This window comes from Ammodytes marinus (genome assembly GCF_949987685.1).
Source record: "Ammodytes marinus genome assembly, contig: scaffold_109, whole genome shotgun sequence".
Classification (NCBI taxonomy): Eukaryota; Metazoa; Chordata; class Actinopteri; order Uranoscopiformes; family Ammodytidae; genus Ammodytes; species Ammodytes marinus.
The window spans coordinates 66,377-82,500 of record NW_027648054.1 but is presented as its reverse complement, the minus strand read 5'-3'; the positions used below and the strand labels follow the sequence as shown (position 1 = coordinate 82,500).

The 16,124-nt window shown below is 39.8% G+C and overlaps 1 protein-coding gene and 1 long non-coding RNA gene across 2 annotated transcripts in view; one reads left to right on the top strand and one right to left on the bottom strand.

Annotated features, from left to right (window-relative positions):
• Positions 1-16,124, top strand: part of LOC307271134 (transcription factor COE3-like) — a gene marked incomplete at both ends in the record, with an annotated part of 103,213 nt that overhangs the window by 28,107 nt on the left and 58,982 nt on the right. The window lies entirely within an intron of this gene.
• On the bottom strand, positions 13,158-14,300 carry LOC307271133. Its single transcript, XR_013845591.1, has 4 exons — positions 13,827-14,300; positions 13,576-13,691; positions 13,365-13,465; positions 13,158-13,231 (listed from the first exon to the last, which is right to left on the bottom strand). It is a non-coding gene; the product is annotated as an uncharacterized lncRNA (long non-coding RNA).

Genomic DNA, 16,124 nt, shown 5'->3' with positions numbered 1-16,124 from the left:
ATAAATAAAAATATAGATATGCCTAATGTGTCATATGCACTTACCACGAGACATGTTCCCCTTCACACAAAGATTTAAGGTGAAAATGTCATTCCCTAATTAGGATTCCAACCTGTGATCTTCAGGCTGCGAGACCTAGGCTTAAACCACTAAGCCACCAAACTTGTTGACTCTAGCAGAGCAGGTCACATCTATAAAGAGAACTCTATATTCCTATGGCGCGGTGGTGAGCTAATCAGGGCCAATTGGTAACAGCTGTGGTCCCTCTCCACCTTTAGAGCTGAGCGAAACGCATCCTTCAAACTTCTGCCTCTCACACGCAAACCGTTTGTCTGACAGACAAAATGAAGATACCGTGAGAATCAGAAGATTCCAAGATATGGATAAAAAACTTAAAACTGTGAAATAGTAATTGAATAGACTTGGAGCTAAAGTACATTGATGGCTTGATGGAGGGCTCGTCTGAGGACGACCTAGAGAGAGAATGTATATGAATCAGCTAAAGGACTATGAAGATGTGGAAAAGTAAGAAATAGTCTAAAGTATGAACGGTAGTGAATTGTTGAACTCTAATTGAAACAATGTGGAATATTTAAACATTTCTAGATAAAATTATTATTGAGAGACATGACATTTTTTTTCATGTGTGAAATAGGCCTTCAAAGAGCAGAGTGTTTACCCCATTTCAACTTTGTCTCTCCAAACTGTCTAATAAAGCGGAAAAAAGAAGAAAAAAAATCTAGAAAAAAAGTGAAATTGCCCTTTAATGGGCAGAGTGAGTCACCAAGGTGAGTGTATGTCTTATTGAGGGTCTGTGATCAGGCAGAAATCCCACCTTTTAGAGGCCTCAGAGAGGTAATTTCATCCAAAACCTCACCTCAAACCGCTGCCTCTAACTGACGGACCGTGAGTCTAACTGACAAAATTATTTTATTTTTAGAACCAAAAGAATCTGATGAAGACACAGTGTGAAGATTGTGCCTGTAATGTGAAGGATATGAGAAGCAGAGCATTTTAAAAGTGTGGTACAGTCTGCCTTTCTCCAGAAATGTCATGTCTCAGTTATCATGGCGGCAGTTGGTTGGACACCATTTAGCTTGGAAACCCAGACCTCCCATTGTGTAGGTCCGATTGCTTCAGTAGTCACATCTATGCGACCGGCAGAATATGTCCTACATTTTGATGTAAAAATTATCCACGTAGGGTTTAATTTGTGGGAGTGAGAGGCAGTTATGTGGAAGGTTTTGGTGTATTTTTACACCAGTTCTACACTGTAACAGTTGGTTTCCCCACTCTGCCTCTGAACATTCCGTCCCATCCGGATCCCATTATAAATTTAGAAAGAGGTTGAAAAAAGCTTAAAACTAAAACTGTGTTTGTTCAAAGACAGTTGAAGATTTTAAAAAGTTGAATGAGTTTTTAATAGCTGTAATTAATGTGAATTGTTTAACGTTTGAATGGAGTCTCTAGCTGAAAAAATGCGGGAGGAGATAGGTTTCAAAGCAGAGGAAGTTTTAGCGGTTTGGAATGCTGCTCCCATCCGCTTCAATGTTAAATAATTTTTGTTTAATTGCTATTAATTATGAAGTTATTAATTTTTTTGAAATTTTTGAATGAAAGCAGACATGTGGAAAATGGGCTGAATATGAGGATAGTTGAATATAGTTTGTGGAATGAAGCATGTTGAAGATATGGCCGGCCCTGAAAAGCGGGCGGAATAATAATAATAAGAATAACTAGAAATGCAATTCCTGAAGAAATTGCGGTGTGAATGCTGTGCTGCTGAACTGAAGCTGATGCTGAATAAACTTCACTGCTGAATGTTGATGAAGAACAAAGGATGAATATATCTGAATGAATAGAATGATTGAATAATACAATTTATGAAAAATTTATGAAAAATTGATGAATTATGACCTTGAAACTTGACCTTTGACCTCTAAACTCCTCTGGGGTTATAATTGAGTCATAATAAACATTTGCGCAAAGTTAGAAGAAAATCCGTGTAAGTCTAAATTTTGCGGTAACTGGGACTTGAACCACCAACTTTAAGCTCCGGGTTTTAAAAAAATAAAATAAATAAATAAAAATATAGATATGCCTAATGTGTCATATTAGGGCTGGGCGATATGGGCCAAAATCAATATCTCGATATTTTTTTACTATATCTCGATACACGATATATATCTCGATATATTTCAAATCTCCTCTAGAGCACATCCTAAATGCTCAATTTAATTTATTTTTTGCATAACATCACACCAGTAATATGATTTAAATAGTCCCTGCAAAATGTGCCTGCACTAACAATGCATTAGGCTACATGAAACATGTTTATATTCTTTAGTGCTTTCTATTGAAACAATTTGAAACTTGCACATGGCAAAGAGTTTGCACATTGTATTGATTATTCCACATCCTTCCACTCCCATACAATGGATCCAGCATTATTTTATTTGGAAACAGTTTTTTCCATCTTCTGTTAATCTGTAAACTGAGAACACTAATTATGACTCATTAGAACCACTTACTAATTGTTTATCACCACTAACCCCCTGAAGATAGCAGCCACACTTTAAATGCAGAACAGGTTTTGATCCATAATAGTAGTCTATGTGTATAAAAGGCTCTGACATGTATAATGGTTACTGTCGCTTTAAGAGCAGTTGCTCCCTGTCTAAGTTAAGTTTCGTTTTCTGCCTGTTAGTCCGAGAGAGAGAGATTCATGCAAGCGCAAACAGCAGGTGGCTCATCGTCCCTCTGTTACCTGCCTTATTGTTTAATTCTCCTGTATTTAGTTAATGAAAATAAAACTGGAAGACAATCAGAGGGTTTAAATAAATACGGCTGAGAATTAAATGGGATGCCGTGGTTGTGTGACGTTGGACCAAAAACTCCCCCGGCGCTCGTTCGCTTTCCTCTCATAAGGACCAGGCTCTGTACAGCGGCCCCTTATGCTGTCAAGCGCCCGTCTACAAAAAAGGTCCATGCTATGAACGACAGCCGCCTTCGCCGTCTTTCGCGCCCCCTCCACCCGCTCGTTCGGCTGTCATAAGAGCAGAGCCCTCGTCTTTTTTTCTCCCCCTCTCGTCGTTGTTTTCACATGGCGATAAAAGTAAACACTCACAGGGCACAGACTACGTCACAGGTGCGCGCCCAGGAGACTCTGGTTGGGAGGGGTGAGTGAGTGAGTTGCCAATGCATGTGAGTCTGTGAGGCAGAGAGCCACAGGAAAGAGCGAGAGAAGCGAACACCAGCGAGTTTGCCGGTGGCGGCGGCGGCTAAAAAAAACACATTACGTGCCAATTTGTATTCGATGGTCGCGATAGGGTCATTTTATACATCCCCTGGAGCACATCTCGCGATATATCGAATATATTCGATATATCGCCCAGCCCTATGTCATATGCACTTACCACGAGACATGTTCCCCTTCACACAAAGATTTAAGGTGAAAATGTCATTCCCTAATTAGGATTCCAACCTGTGATCTTCAGGCTGCGAGACCTAGGCTTAAACCACTAAGCCACCAAACTTGTTGAGTCTAACAGAGCAGGTCACATCTATAAAGAGAACTCTATATTCCTATGGCGCGGTGGTGAGCTAATCAGGGCCAATTGGTAACAGCTGTGGTCCCTCTCCACCTTTAGAGCTGAGCGAAACGCATCCTTCAAACTTCTGCCTCTCACACGCAAACCGTTTGTCTGACAGACAAAATGAAGATACCGTGAGAATCAGAAGATTCCAAGATATGGATAAAAAACTTAAAACTGTGAAATAGTAATTGAATAGACTTGGAGCTAAAGTACATTGATGGCTTGATGGAGGGCTCGTCTGAGGACGACCTAGAGAGAGAATGTATATGAATCAGCTAAAGGACTATGAAGATGTGGAAAAGTAAGAAATAGTCTAAAGTATGAACGGTAGTGAATTGTTGAACTCTAATTGAAACAATGTGGAATATTTAAACATTTCTAGATAAAATTATTATTGAAAGACATGACATTTTTTTTCATGTGTGAAATAGGCCTTCAAAGAGCAGAGTGTTTACCCCATTTCAACTTTGTCTCTCCAAACTGTCTAATAAAGCGGAAAAAAGAAGAAAAAAAATCTAGAAAAAAAGTGAAATTGCCCTTTAATGGGCAGAGTGAGTCACCAAGGTGAGTGTATGTCTTATTGAGGGTCTGTGATCAGGCAGAAATCCCACCTTTTAGAGGCCTCAGAGAGGTAATTTCATCCAAAACCTCACCTCAAACCGCTGCCTCTAACTGACGGACCGTGAGTCTAACTGACAAAATTATTTTATTGTTAGAACCAAAAGAATCTGATGAAGACACAGTGTGAAGATTGTGCCTGTAATGTGAAGGATATGAGAAGCAGAGCATTTTAAAAGTGTGGTACAGTCTGCCTTTCTCCAGAAATGTCATGTCTCAGTTATCATGGCGGCAGTTGGTTGGACACCATTTAGCTTGGAAACCCAGACCTCCCATTGTGTAGGTCCGATTGCTTCAGTAGTCACATCTATGCGACCGGCAGAATATGTCCTACATTTTGATGTAAAAATTATCCACGTAGGGTTTAATTTGTGGGAGTGAGAGGCAGTTATGTGGAAGGTTTTGGTGTATTTTTACACCAGTTCTACACTGTAACAGTTGGTTTCCCCACTCTGCCTCTGAACATTCCGTCCCATCCGGATCCCATTATAAATTTAGAAAGAGGTTGAAAAAAGCTTAAAACTAAAACTGTGTTTGTTCAAAGACAGTTGAAGATTTTAAAAAGTTGAATGAGTTTTTAATAGCTGTAATTAATGTGAATTGTTTAACGTTTGAATGGAGTCTCTAGCTGAAAAAATGCGGGAGGAGATAGGTTTCAAAGCAGAGGAAGTTTTAGCGGTTTGGAATGCTGCTCCCATCCGCTTCAATGTTAAATAATTTTTGTTTAATTGCTATTAATTATGAAGTTATTAATTTTTTTGAAATTTTTGAATGAAAGCAGACATGTGAAAAATGGGCTGAATATGAGGATAGTTGAATATAGTTTGTGGAATGAAGCATGTTGAAGATATGGCCGGCCCTGAAAAGCGGGCGGAATAATAATAATAAGAATAACTAGAAATGCAATTCCTGAAGAAATTGCGGTGTGAATGCTGCGCTGCTGAACTGAAGCTGATGCTGAATAAACTTCACTGCTGAATGTTGATGAAGAACAAAGGATGAATATATCTGAATGAATAGAATGATTGAATAATACAATTTATGAAAAATTGATGAATTATGACCTTGAAACTTGACCTTTGACCTCTAAACTCCTCTGGGGTTATAATTGAGTCATAATAAACATTTGTGCAAAGTTAGAAGAAACTCCGTGTAAGTCTAAATTTTGCGGTAACTGGGACTTGAACCACCAACTTTAAGCTCCGGGTTTTAAAAAAATAAAATAAATAAATAAAAATATAGATATGCCTAATGTGTCATATGCACTTACCACGAGACATGTTCCCCTTCACACAAAGATTTAAGGTGAAAATGTCATTCCCTAATTAGGATTCCAACCTGTGATCTTCAGGCTGCGAGACCTAGGCTTAAACCACTAATGCCTCGTTTCCACCGAGTAGAGCGGGTCGGATCGGAGCGGTTCGGTCCGGGTAGTTTGGCTTTTCATTTGCCAAAAGTTGGGTAGGGTACGGTTTAAGCGCACCTAACCGCTCTGAGCCGCTCCAAATCTCAGTACTCCTCCGTAGGGGTACTGGCCGCCTGAAAGGGTGCCGAAACGGCGGAGCCGTCATTTGATTGGTCGAAAGAATCATTTCCGCCATGTGTAGTCATCTCGGCAAGAGTGAAGATAGTCTTGTGTTTTGGCGAAAATGTGAGCACAGCTCTGTTTATTTTGTGGTGTTTTTCCTCGTCAATAAATTAATCAGTTGGTTACACTGTGTCCCACAGTCACGTAGCTGCCGCAGCCAGTACTGTTCGCTCACTGTCTATGTGAGTTGCGCCGAGCCGTCTCTGTGTGTTTACGCCATAGATAGTAGTAAATACACGCTCACAACAACACGGGGGGAATGAATAAAGAAGCGGCTGGTTTTAATCATTTCCGCCGTGTGTAGTCACCTCGGCTAGAGTGAAGAGAGTTTTGGCGACAATGTGAGTGCGGCACTGTTTATTGTGTGGTGTTTTTCCTCGTCATTAAATGAATCAGTTGGCTACACTGTGTCCCACTGCTACAATGTCACGTAGCTGCCGCAGCCAGCGCTGTTCGCTCACCGTCTCTTATCAGTTGCATCGAGCCGTCTCTGTGCTCACAACACAGGGGGGAATAAATAAAGAAGCGGCTGGTTTGACCAAGCAAAAACAAGAGACCGCTGGCTTGACCACAGTTGTTCCACAGCCCGATAGTTTGACCCACAATCTGGCGGCGGCTATCGCAGTCCAGCCTAAACCCCGCCCTACCAGTAAGGGTAGGGTCGGCGGTGGAAACAACACCGAGATTCTTAAAAGTGAGCTGTCCCGCTCTGAGCCGCTCCGATCCGACCCGCTCTACTCGGTGGAAATGAGGCATAAGCCACCAAACTTGTTGAGTCTAACAGAGCAGGTCACATCTATAAAGAGAACTCTATATTCCTATGGCGCGGTGGTGAGCTAATCAGGGCCAATTGGTAACAGCTGTGGTCCCTCTCCACCTTTAGAGCTGAGCGAAACGCATCCTTCAAACTTCTGCCTCTCACACGCAAACCGTTTGTCTGACAGACAAAATGAAGATACCGTGAGAATCAGAAGATTCCAAGATATGGATAAAAAACTTAAAACTGTGAAATAGTAATTGATTAGACTTGGAGCTAAAGTACATTGATGGCTTGATGGAGGGCTCGTCTGAGGACGACCTAGAGAGAGAATGTATATGAATCAGCTAAAGGACTATGAAGATGTGGAAAAGTAAGAAATAGTCTAAAGTATGAACGGTAGTGAATTGTTGAACTCTAATTGAAACAATGTGGAATATTTAAACATTTCTAGATAAAATTATTATTGAAAGACATGACATTTTTTTTCATGTGTGAAATAGGCCTTCAAAGAGCAGAGTGTTTACCCCATTTCAACTTTGTCTCTCCAAACTGTCTAATAAAGCGGAAAAAAGAAGAAAAAAAATCTAGAAAAAAAGTGAAATTGCCCTTTAATGGGCAGAGTGAGTCACCAAGGTGAGTGTATGTCTTATTGAGGGTCTGTGATCAGGCAGAAATCCCACCTTTTAGAGGCCTCAGAGAGGTAATTTCATCCAAAACCTCACCTCAAACCGCTGCCTCTAACTGACGGACCGTGAGTCTAACTGACAAAATTATTTTATTGTTAGAACCAAAATAATCTGATGAAGACACAGTGTGAAGATTGTGCCTGTAATGTGAAGGATATGAGAAGCAGAGCATTTTAAAAGTGTGGTACAGTCTGCCTTTCTCCAGAAATGTCATGTCTCAGTTATCATGGCGGCAGTTGGTTGGACACCATTTAGCTTGGAAACCCAGACCTCCCATTGTGTAGGTCCGATTGCTTCAGTAGTCACATCTATGCGACCGGCAGAATATGTCCTACATTTTGATGTAAAAATTATCCACGTAGGGTTTAATTTGTGGGAGTGAGAGGCAGTTATGTGGAAGGTTTTGGTGTATTTTTACACCAGTTCTACACTGTAACAGTTGGTTTCCCCACTCTGCCTCTGAACATTCCGTCCCATCCGGATCCCATTATAAATTTAGAAAGAGGTTGAAAAAAGCTTAAAACTAAAACTGTGTTTGTTCAAAGACAGTTGAAGATTTTAAAAAGTTGAATGAGTTTTTAATAGCTGTAATTAATGTGAATTGTTTAACGTTTGAATGGAGTCTCTAGCTGAAAAAATGCGGGAGGAGATAGGTTTCAAAGCAGAGGAAGTTTTAGCGGTTTGGAATGCTGCTCCCATCCGCTTCAATGTTAAATAATTTTTGTTTAATTGCTATTAATTATGAAGTTATTAATTTTTTTGAAATTTTTGAATGAAAGCAGACATGTGGAAAATGGGCTGAATATGAGGATAGTTGAATATAGTTTGTGGAATGAAGCATGTTGAAGATATGGCCGGCCCTGAAAAGCGGGCGGAATAATAATAATAAGAATAAATACGCAGAATATCAATGCTGTGAATGCTTTCAGCATTCACACCAATAAATACGCAGAATATCAATGCTGTGAATGCTTTCAGCATTCACACCAATAAATACGCAGAATATCAATGCTGTGAATGCTTTCAGCATTCACACCAAATATAGATATGCCTAATGTGTCATATGCACTTACCACGAGACATGTTCCCCTTCACACAAAGATTTAAGGTGAAAATGTCATTCCCTAATTAGGATTCCAACCTGTGATCTTCAGGCTGCGAGACCTAGGCTTAAACCACTAAGCCACCAAACTTGTTGACTCTAGCAGAGCAGGTCACATCTATAAAGAGAACTCTATATTCCTATGGCGCGGTGGTGAGCTAATCAGGGCCAATTGGTAACAGCTGTGGTCCCTCTCCACCTTTAGAGCTGAGCGAAACGCATCCTTCAAACTTCTGCCTCTCACACGCAAACCGTTTGTCTGACAGACAAAATGAAGATACCGTGAGAATCAGAAGATTCCAAGATATGGATAAAAAACTTAAAACTGTGAAATAGTAATTGAATAGACTTGGAGCTAAAGTACATTGATGGCTTGATGGAGGGCTCGTCTGAGGACGACCTAGAGAGAGAATGTATATGAATCAGCTAAAGGACTATGAAGATGTGGAAAAGTAAGAAATAGTCTAAAGTATGAACGGTAGTGAATTGTTGAACTCTAATTGAAACAATGTGGAATATTTAAACATTTCTAGATAAAATTATTATTGAGAGACATGACATTTTTTTTCATGTGTGAAATAGGCCTTCAAAGAGCAGAGTGTTTGCCCCATTTCAACTGTGCCTCTCCGAACTGTCTAATAAAGCGGAAAAAAGAAAAAAATAATCAAGAAAAAAAAGTGAAATTGCCCTTTAATGGGCAGAGTGAGTCACCAAGGTGAGTGTATGTCTTATTGAGGGTCTGTGATCAGGCAGAAATCCCACCTTTTAGAGGCCTCAGAGAGGTAATTTCATCCAAAACGTCACCTCAAACCGCTGCCTCTAACTGACGGACCCTGAGTCTAACTGACAAAATTATTTTATTGTCAGAACCAGAAGAATCTGATGAAGACACAGTGTGAAGATTGTGTCTGTAATGTGAAGAATATGAGAACCAGAGCATTTCAAAGGTGTGGTACAGTCTGCCTTTCTCCAGAAATGTCATGTCTCAGTTATCAAGGCGGCAGTTGGTTGGACACCATTTAGCTTGGAAGCCCAGGCCTCCCATTGTGTAAGTCCGATTGCTTCAGTAGTCACATCTATGCGACCGGCAGAATATGTCCTACATTTTGATGTAAAAATTATCCACGTAGGGTTTAATTTGTGGGAGTGAGAGGCAGTTAAGTGGAAGGTTTTGGTGTATTTTTACACCAGTTCTACACTGTAACAGTTGGTTTCCCCAGTCTGCCTCTGAACATTCCGTCCCATCCGGATCCCATTATAAATTTAGAAAGAGGTTGAAAAAAGCTTAAAACTAAAACTGTGTTTGTTCAAAGACAGTTGAAGATTTTAAAAAGTTGAATGAGTTTTTAATAGCTGTAATTAATGTGAATTGTTTAACGTTTGAATGGAGTCTCTAGCTGAAAAAATGCGGGAGGAGATAGGTTTCAAAGCAGAGGAAGTTTTAGCGGTTTGGAATGCTGCTCCTATCCGCTTCAATGTTAAATAATTTTTGTTTAATTGCTTATTAATTATGAAGTTATTAATTTTTTTGAAATTTTTGAATGAAAGCAGACATGTGAAAAATGGGCTGAATATGAGGATAGTTGAATATAGTTTGTGGAATGAAGCATGTTGAAGATATGGCCGGCCCTGAAAAGCGGGCGGAATAATAATAATAAGAATAAATACGCAGAATATCAATGCTGTGAATGCTTTCAGCATTCACACCAACTAGAAATGCAATTCCTGAAGAAATTGCGGTGTGAATGCTGCGCTGCTGCTGAATAAACTTCACTGCTGAATGTTGATGAAGAACGAAGGATGAATATATCTGAATGAACAGAATGGTTGAACAATAGAATGTTTGAAAAATGTGGAATATTTGGAAGTTTGAATGGACTTTTCAGATGAATTTATGAATTAATTATGACCTTAAACTATGATAAATGTTATCAGTTCATCTTTGAGTCAGAATCAACATTTTGCAAAATTTGAAGAAAAACCGTGGAAGCGTTCATAAAATACTGCAGTCACAAAAGGCAATGTCACAGTGACCTTTAAATTTGACCTTTGAACTCCTATGAGGTCATTAGTGAGTCATAATCAACATATGTGCACATTTTTAAGAAAATCTGTGTAAGTCTAAAATTAAGCGCCAGCCGGGATTTGAACCGCCGACCTTTGTATTTCAGGGTTAATCGACTATGCACTCTTCCACCCACAGTTAGTATGACTCCTGTTCCCAGTCAGACGTCGCCTGGCATTCCCAGCGCTGGCAAATTAAATTTGCTGCGCGTGTTGGTCTGGACACGCTCCGTTGAAGCTTTATCAAGAAAACCAGAAATCTGGCTATGGTTTCAATTGGTTCTATCTAATATGGGCGCGCCAGAGCCCCTTATATGGTGCTCCGGGGAGGACGTAACCGGATGACGACAGTGACGTGCATGCGACGTCGAAGCCGTGATAGTAAACATCAAAGATGGCTGCAGATATGTTGTGTGAGTTTGAGACTGCTTTGGCCTCGACCCTTAACGATTTGGAAGACGGCACTCAAATCTTTCATTAGCAAGTAAGTGGAATGTTCTGTTTTGCCGACCGACAACGGCAAACGTTTAATTTAACAGTTTAACAGCTGTTTGCTAAACGAAAGGGGCTTACGTCACCTTGTGCATCGCTCTGATTGGTTGTAGTGCTATCCAACTGCGTGCAGTGGCATTTGAAATGCACGAGTAGGAGCCGCCCCTTGAGTTGGAAATTACTATTGACCGTGGCCAGACCCTCTATCGTTCAAGATATCAGGGTCTGGATTTCCAGGCTAAGTCAGATGCACATTTAGCAGGATAAAATTTGATGGCAAACACTTATCTTGAACCTGTGACCTATGAGACCCCAATCCAAAGCACTTTCCAGTACACCACCAGATTTATGTTATAAGGAGGAGAGGAGGTGATATTTTAAAAGGTAAGACTGAAAGACTTGCCCTGGTCAGACGGAAACGGAGAAACCTAGTGAGACACTAGTTTGTTCAGTGTTTATTTCTCACCATAAAATAAAATTTTACCACATTATTATTTTAAACCGCAATATTCAAATTTGATAATACCTATCACTTTACCTTCAAGTCCCAGTTATTTTATGATAAACCTGTACACAAAACATTTCAGAAAGGATATTGATGATAATCTTATTGACCTCTTAAGATAGAGAAGATGGCATAATCAAATCAACAAGTGTAAAACAACATGTTTGTTCTAATATATGTTACATTGTAGGCTACCCTCTATGCATATGCATACCAATAACTGTGTCAGACACCTGTCAAAAGTAGGGCTGGAGCCTCCATCGACGCAGATCTTCTTTTGAATATTGTGTAGGAAACCCAGATGCATATATGTTGTTATATATTATATGATATTATATAGTGATGCTAAATGATACCCAAGTGTCTGATAATGACGTACATGCATTTTAGACCCTTAGTGCCAAATTTCCTGGATTGCGTGAAGTTGAACCAAGCAAATTTTCCATGTATGGTCAATGGTCATGCTGCTACACGGCCTGTCCCTGTCCCTGCAGTCCACTCGGTGTAACGGGAGGCCAGAGGGCGGTGCCTGATACTATCCGGTTACTTTGAGGGAACCTGGCCAATCAGAGCAGACCCCCTCTGTTCAAACAGAGGGCAGTTGTATTTAGTCTCTAAACAGAATGTTTAGGGGCAAAACTGTAGTACCAAAGTTAGATTGAAAAATCTCTAATGTTTTTCTTTGATTACATCTCTTCTGTTGCTCAATTCATGCTCAGCTGCTGATTATATAATGGATACGTCAACAAGACTGAACATTTTTAAATAATAAGCCCATTATTAACATTCATTCTACAAGTGACCCACAGAAACTGAGAGAAATCTCCATCTGCTGGATGTCACACTTAATTATGCTTAAATTATGGATAATTATAGCATTAGGTTTTTTGGCTCCCCCTGGAGGAGGGAAAACTGTTATAAAACAACTTCAAAATTAAGAATTTGAAAATGGTTAAATTAATATGAATTGTACTGAGACGTTGAATAATGCCCACCTTCAAGTTAAATCAGATATAGTCTGTTAGAATATTTCAGCTAATTCACAATTTATTAAAGTGTTATTGGTACATCACAAATGTTAACCGCATAGAAAAAGGAAAAAATAAAAATCTGCGGATATAATATTTACAGTGTTGCTTTCTTCATCAGCCTTACACCCTCAAAGCATGTCAGGAAAAACTTCTTAAAAACCCTTATAAGGGAAAAAAATAATTGAAGAAACCTTTAGGTAGGCCAAGTCTAAGAGGGATCCCCTACCGAGACGGCTGGGCATGAAATACTAGTTCTGGTTTGAATCTGTGATTGTCTGAAAGTCTTGTGCACAGTGTAGCTACTGTGGATGACACAATGTGTATCTGTGTATGGTGGTTAGTGGAAAGGAAACTCTCTTTTTCAGAAGTCATTCTTCAAGTGGCCAGATGAGGAAGGGCAGCGACTGTTTCTGAGTTGAGCAGTTTGAGGTCCAGAAGTAGACTCCCAAAGGAAATTGCTGTAAAGAAGATCAACAAGAGACAAATGTTTTACAATAAGACCAAATCATTTGTTATATATGCATTTAATCACTTACATAAGAAGCAAGGTCAAATGTTATAGTAAAAAAAGCATTGACAATTATCTACTTACATGCTCAGTACAGAGTGGAGCAGCACTGCCTGCCTCTTTCCTGCTCTTCCTCAGTACATATGATTATGTGTATTAGGAGATGGCATCAGAAGCTCTGCAGACGATCCTGTCTCTCCTTTGGGATGGTTGGTCATGTGGCCATCTGGATGGACAGCCACAGGAAGCATCTTTGTCGAGTTGAGGCCTCCAGGATACTGCTGCAGAAGATGAAAATGTAAATGTATATATGAGAGGGAACACATGTTATAATACAATAGTCATTAAAAATCACATGTAGAACAAACAAGTTCAAATGTTTGATTAAAAAAGCATCAAATATAATCTACTTACATTTTTGAAGCAGAGAATTGAAAGCTCAGCAAAGAGTCACAGAGTTGAAGTGTCTTTAACTGCCTTGAGTTGACCTCTCCATGATGCTGAAGACTCTCAGCCTGGCACAGATCAAGTGAGAAAAGATCAGAAGCAATTGATAATTTGATTTTTTTTCACATTGTGAGGGTTTGAGGTGCAGCTGCAATTTCGATTTAGAACGTTTACTTACAAAAAAGCATTGTTCCAGCTCAAGATGGCCACACAGGTTGTTTGCCACTGGTTTTTTCTGTTGCCCCAGTATCACCACGTTTCCTCGGTGCAGATTCATATTTTCCACCTCTCAGCCTGAAAACCAAATGTGAATTTTTTTGTTACTCACAGTAAATACTGACGACAGTGACAACAACCAAATCAGTACAGTCATGAAGAGTTATGCAAGCTTTGATACAGCATTAACATAAAACATATGTAGTTACATACTTGGCACTGTTCCAGAGAACTATGAAGGGCGATGAAGACCTCTGTGGTTGGTCTCTCTCTGCCTTGAGTAGATGTCTCTCACGTCTATTGTGAAGCACAATGTTGGTGTTTCAAGACCTCTGGTGTCATGTCTGAGCTGAAGGGCCTCCCTAGTGACAACTGTGAGGCACTTATGTAGACAAATATACAGACAAAAATGTATTTAGTAAATAGGAGTCATGTAGAGTGCAGCAGGAGCAATAATGAATCATAACAACTTCCCACAATTACTGTTAACAATGAGTTATGTTTTAGTTACCTGCACTTATTTGCAGTGTCCTGTCTGTGAACACTTCTCTGGACTGCCATTATATTATATTATATATTGAGAGAATAGTTTATTCACAAATTTAAAAGGTCAACTTTCTTCAATACGTGGCAGCTGCATTATTTAATAAGCTTTGCCGCTCAGGAAAATATAATTGAATATTTTGTCATCTTTGAATGTTTTCGAGTGAGATTGTCCCTCCATCCCTCCCTCCCTCCCAGCCTGTAAAAGGCTGGAACAGCCGAAGCAGATTTTACAGCTTGGCTGATGAGGACAATCCCACCCACAAACTAATGTCAGTATTTTTCTGTATTAAGTTTTGTTCAAGTAATATGTTGAGAAATCGATAACTATGAAATCTGATCCTTTTCATAATAAGATGTTGACTTACAATCCATCAATGCATTACAACATTCTTAGTTATGTTAGTCTGCAATAGTCACCAAGGCTATACTCTCAATTTACATTTCGATTATTTCTGAGGTTAGTGTACAGAACACAGGATTGTTGAAATGTCAACTTTCTTCAATACCTAGCAGTTGGTTTATTTAAGCTTTGCTGCTCAAGAAAACATAATTTAATATTTTGTCGTTGTTGCAATTCAGGTAGAAATAGTTGAATATTTTTCTTTGAATGTTTTCGAGTGAGATTGTCCCTCCATCCCTCCCTCCCTCCCAGCCTGTAAAAGGCTGGAACAGCCGAAGCAGATGTTACAGCTTGGCTGATGAGGACAATCCCACCCACAAACTAATGTCAGTATTTTTCTGTATTAAGTTTTGTTCAAAATATAAATATAAAGAATATGTTGAGAAATCAATAACTACAAACTCTAATCCTTTTCATCATAAGACATTGACTTAGAATCATCAATGTATTACACAATTCTTAGTTATGTTACACTTTGAAATGGTTACCAAGGCTATATTAACATTTAGATTATTTCTGAGGTTAGTGTACAGAACACAGGATTGTGGTAGCTGTAGTAAGTTTGGAGCACACCAGAATGCAGACAGCACTGTGGTCGAGAGATGTAGATGTGGTCCAAGAGTGTATTTTTGTCGGTGGTAGCGGCTGTGATAAGTTGCTCGTAACCTTTTGACTGAAACAGTTCAAGGATGGGCTTGCTTGCTCTGGACAACAGATTTTCATTAAAATCTCCGCAGACTATGATCGGATGGTGATCCATAATTTCTAGCGAATCCAAGAGGCTTTGCAAGTTGGATAGGAATGAGCGCATGCTGTAGCTTGGAGGCTTGTAAACAGCAGCAATCAGCGCATTGAATGGAGCTTCAAGCTTGACAACTGTAAACTCAATATCTGTAGCATTTTGAATGTACTGCTTTTCACGGACTTGGATATGGTTTTTTACATAGATAGCGACCCCGCCACCATTTTTGCGACCCATGTCAGGGCAGTTTGTGTACGAGACATTTCGGTTGCGATTAAACATCTTGTACCCGTCTAAATGGAGACTTTGGGCGACAAATGATCCTTGTAAGTGAGTTTCTGTTAGACAGAGGACGTCTGCAAGGTGAAGTTCATGGTGACTCTTGATATCAGCGATGTGAGAAGGAAGTCCTTCTGTGTTGTGGTGGATGACGGTGAGAACATCTGGCCTGTTTAATGTCGCTGTGACATTCAGTAGAGGCATTAAATGTTCAAATGAAGCTTCTGCCATGGCTGCAAGACCTATTTTGACTTGTGGATTGGCATATATTTTTGTCTCGTCAAAATCTAGAACATGTAGTCCACTGAGGGAAGTAACTCTGCTGAGAGCAACATAGGCCATGCCTGGTTCAAAGATGGTTTTTAGTGAGACTGCAGCTGAGGACCTTGTCATGCCTTGAACCTTGTGTATTGTACAAGCAAATGCAAGTTTTAAAGGAAACTGCCTGCGAACCACTCCCTTTTGCTTCAGTAGTTTTTCTTCCTGTCTATCAATGTAGACAATATTATCAGCTGCACTGCTATTGCTGGGATTTCTTGCCACA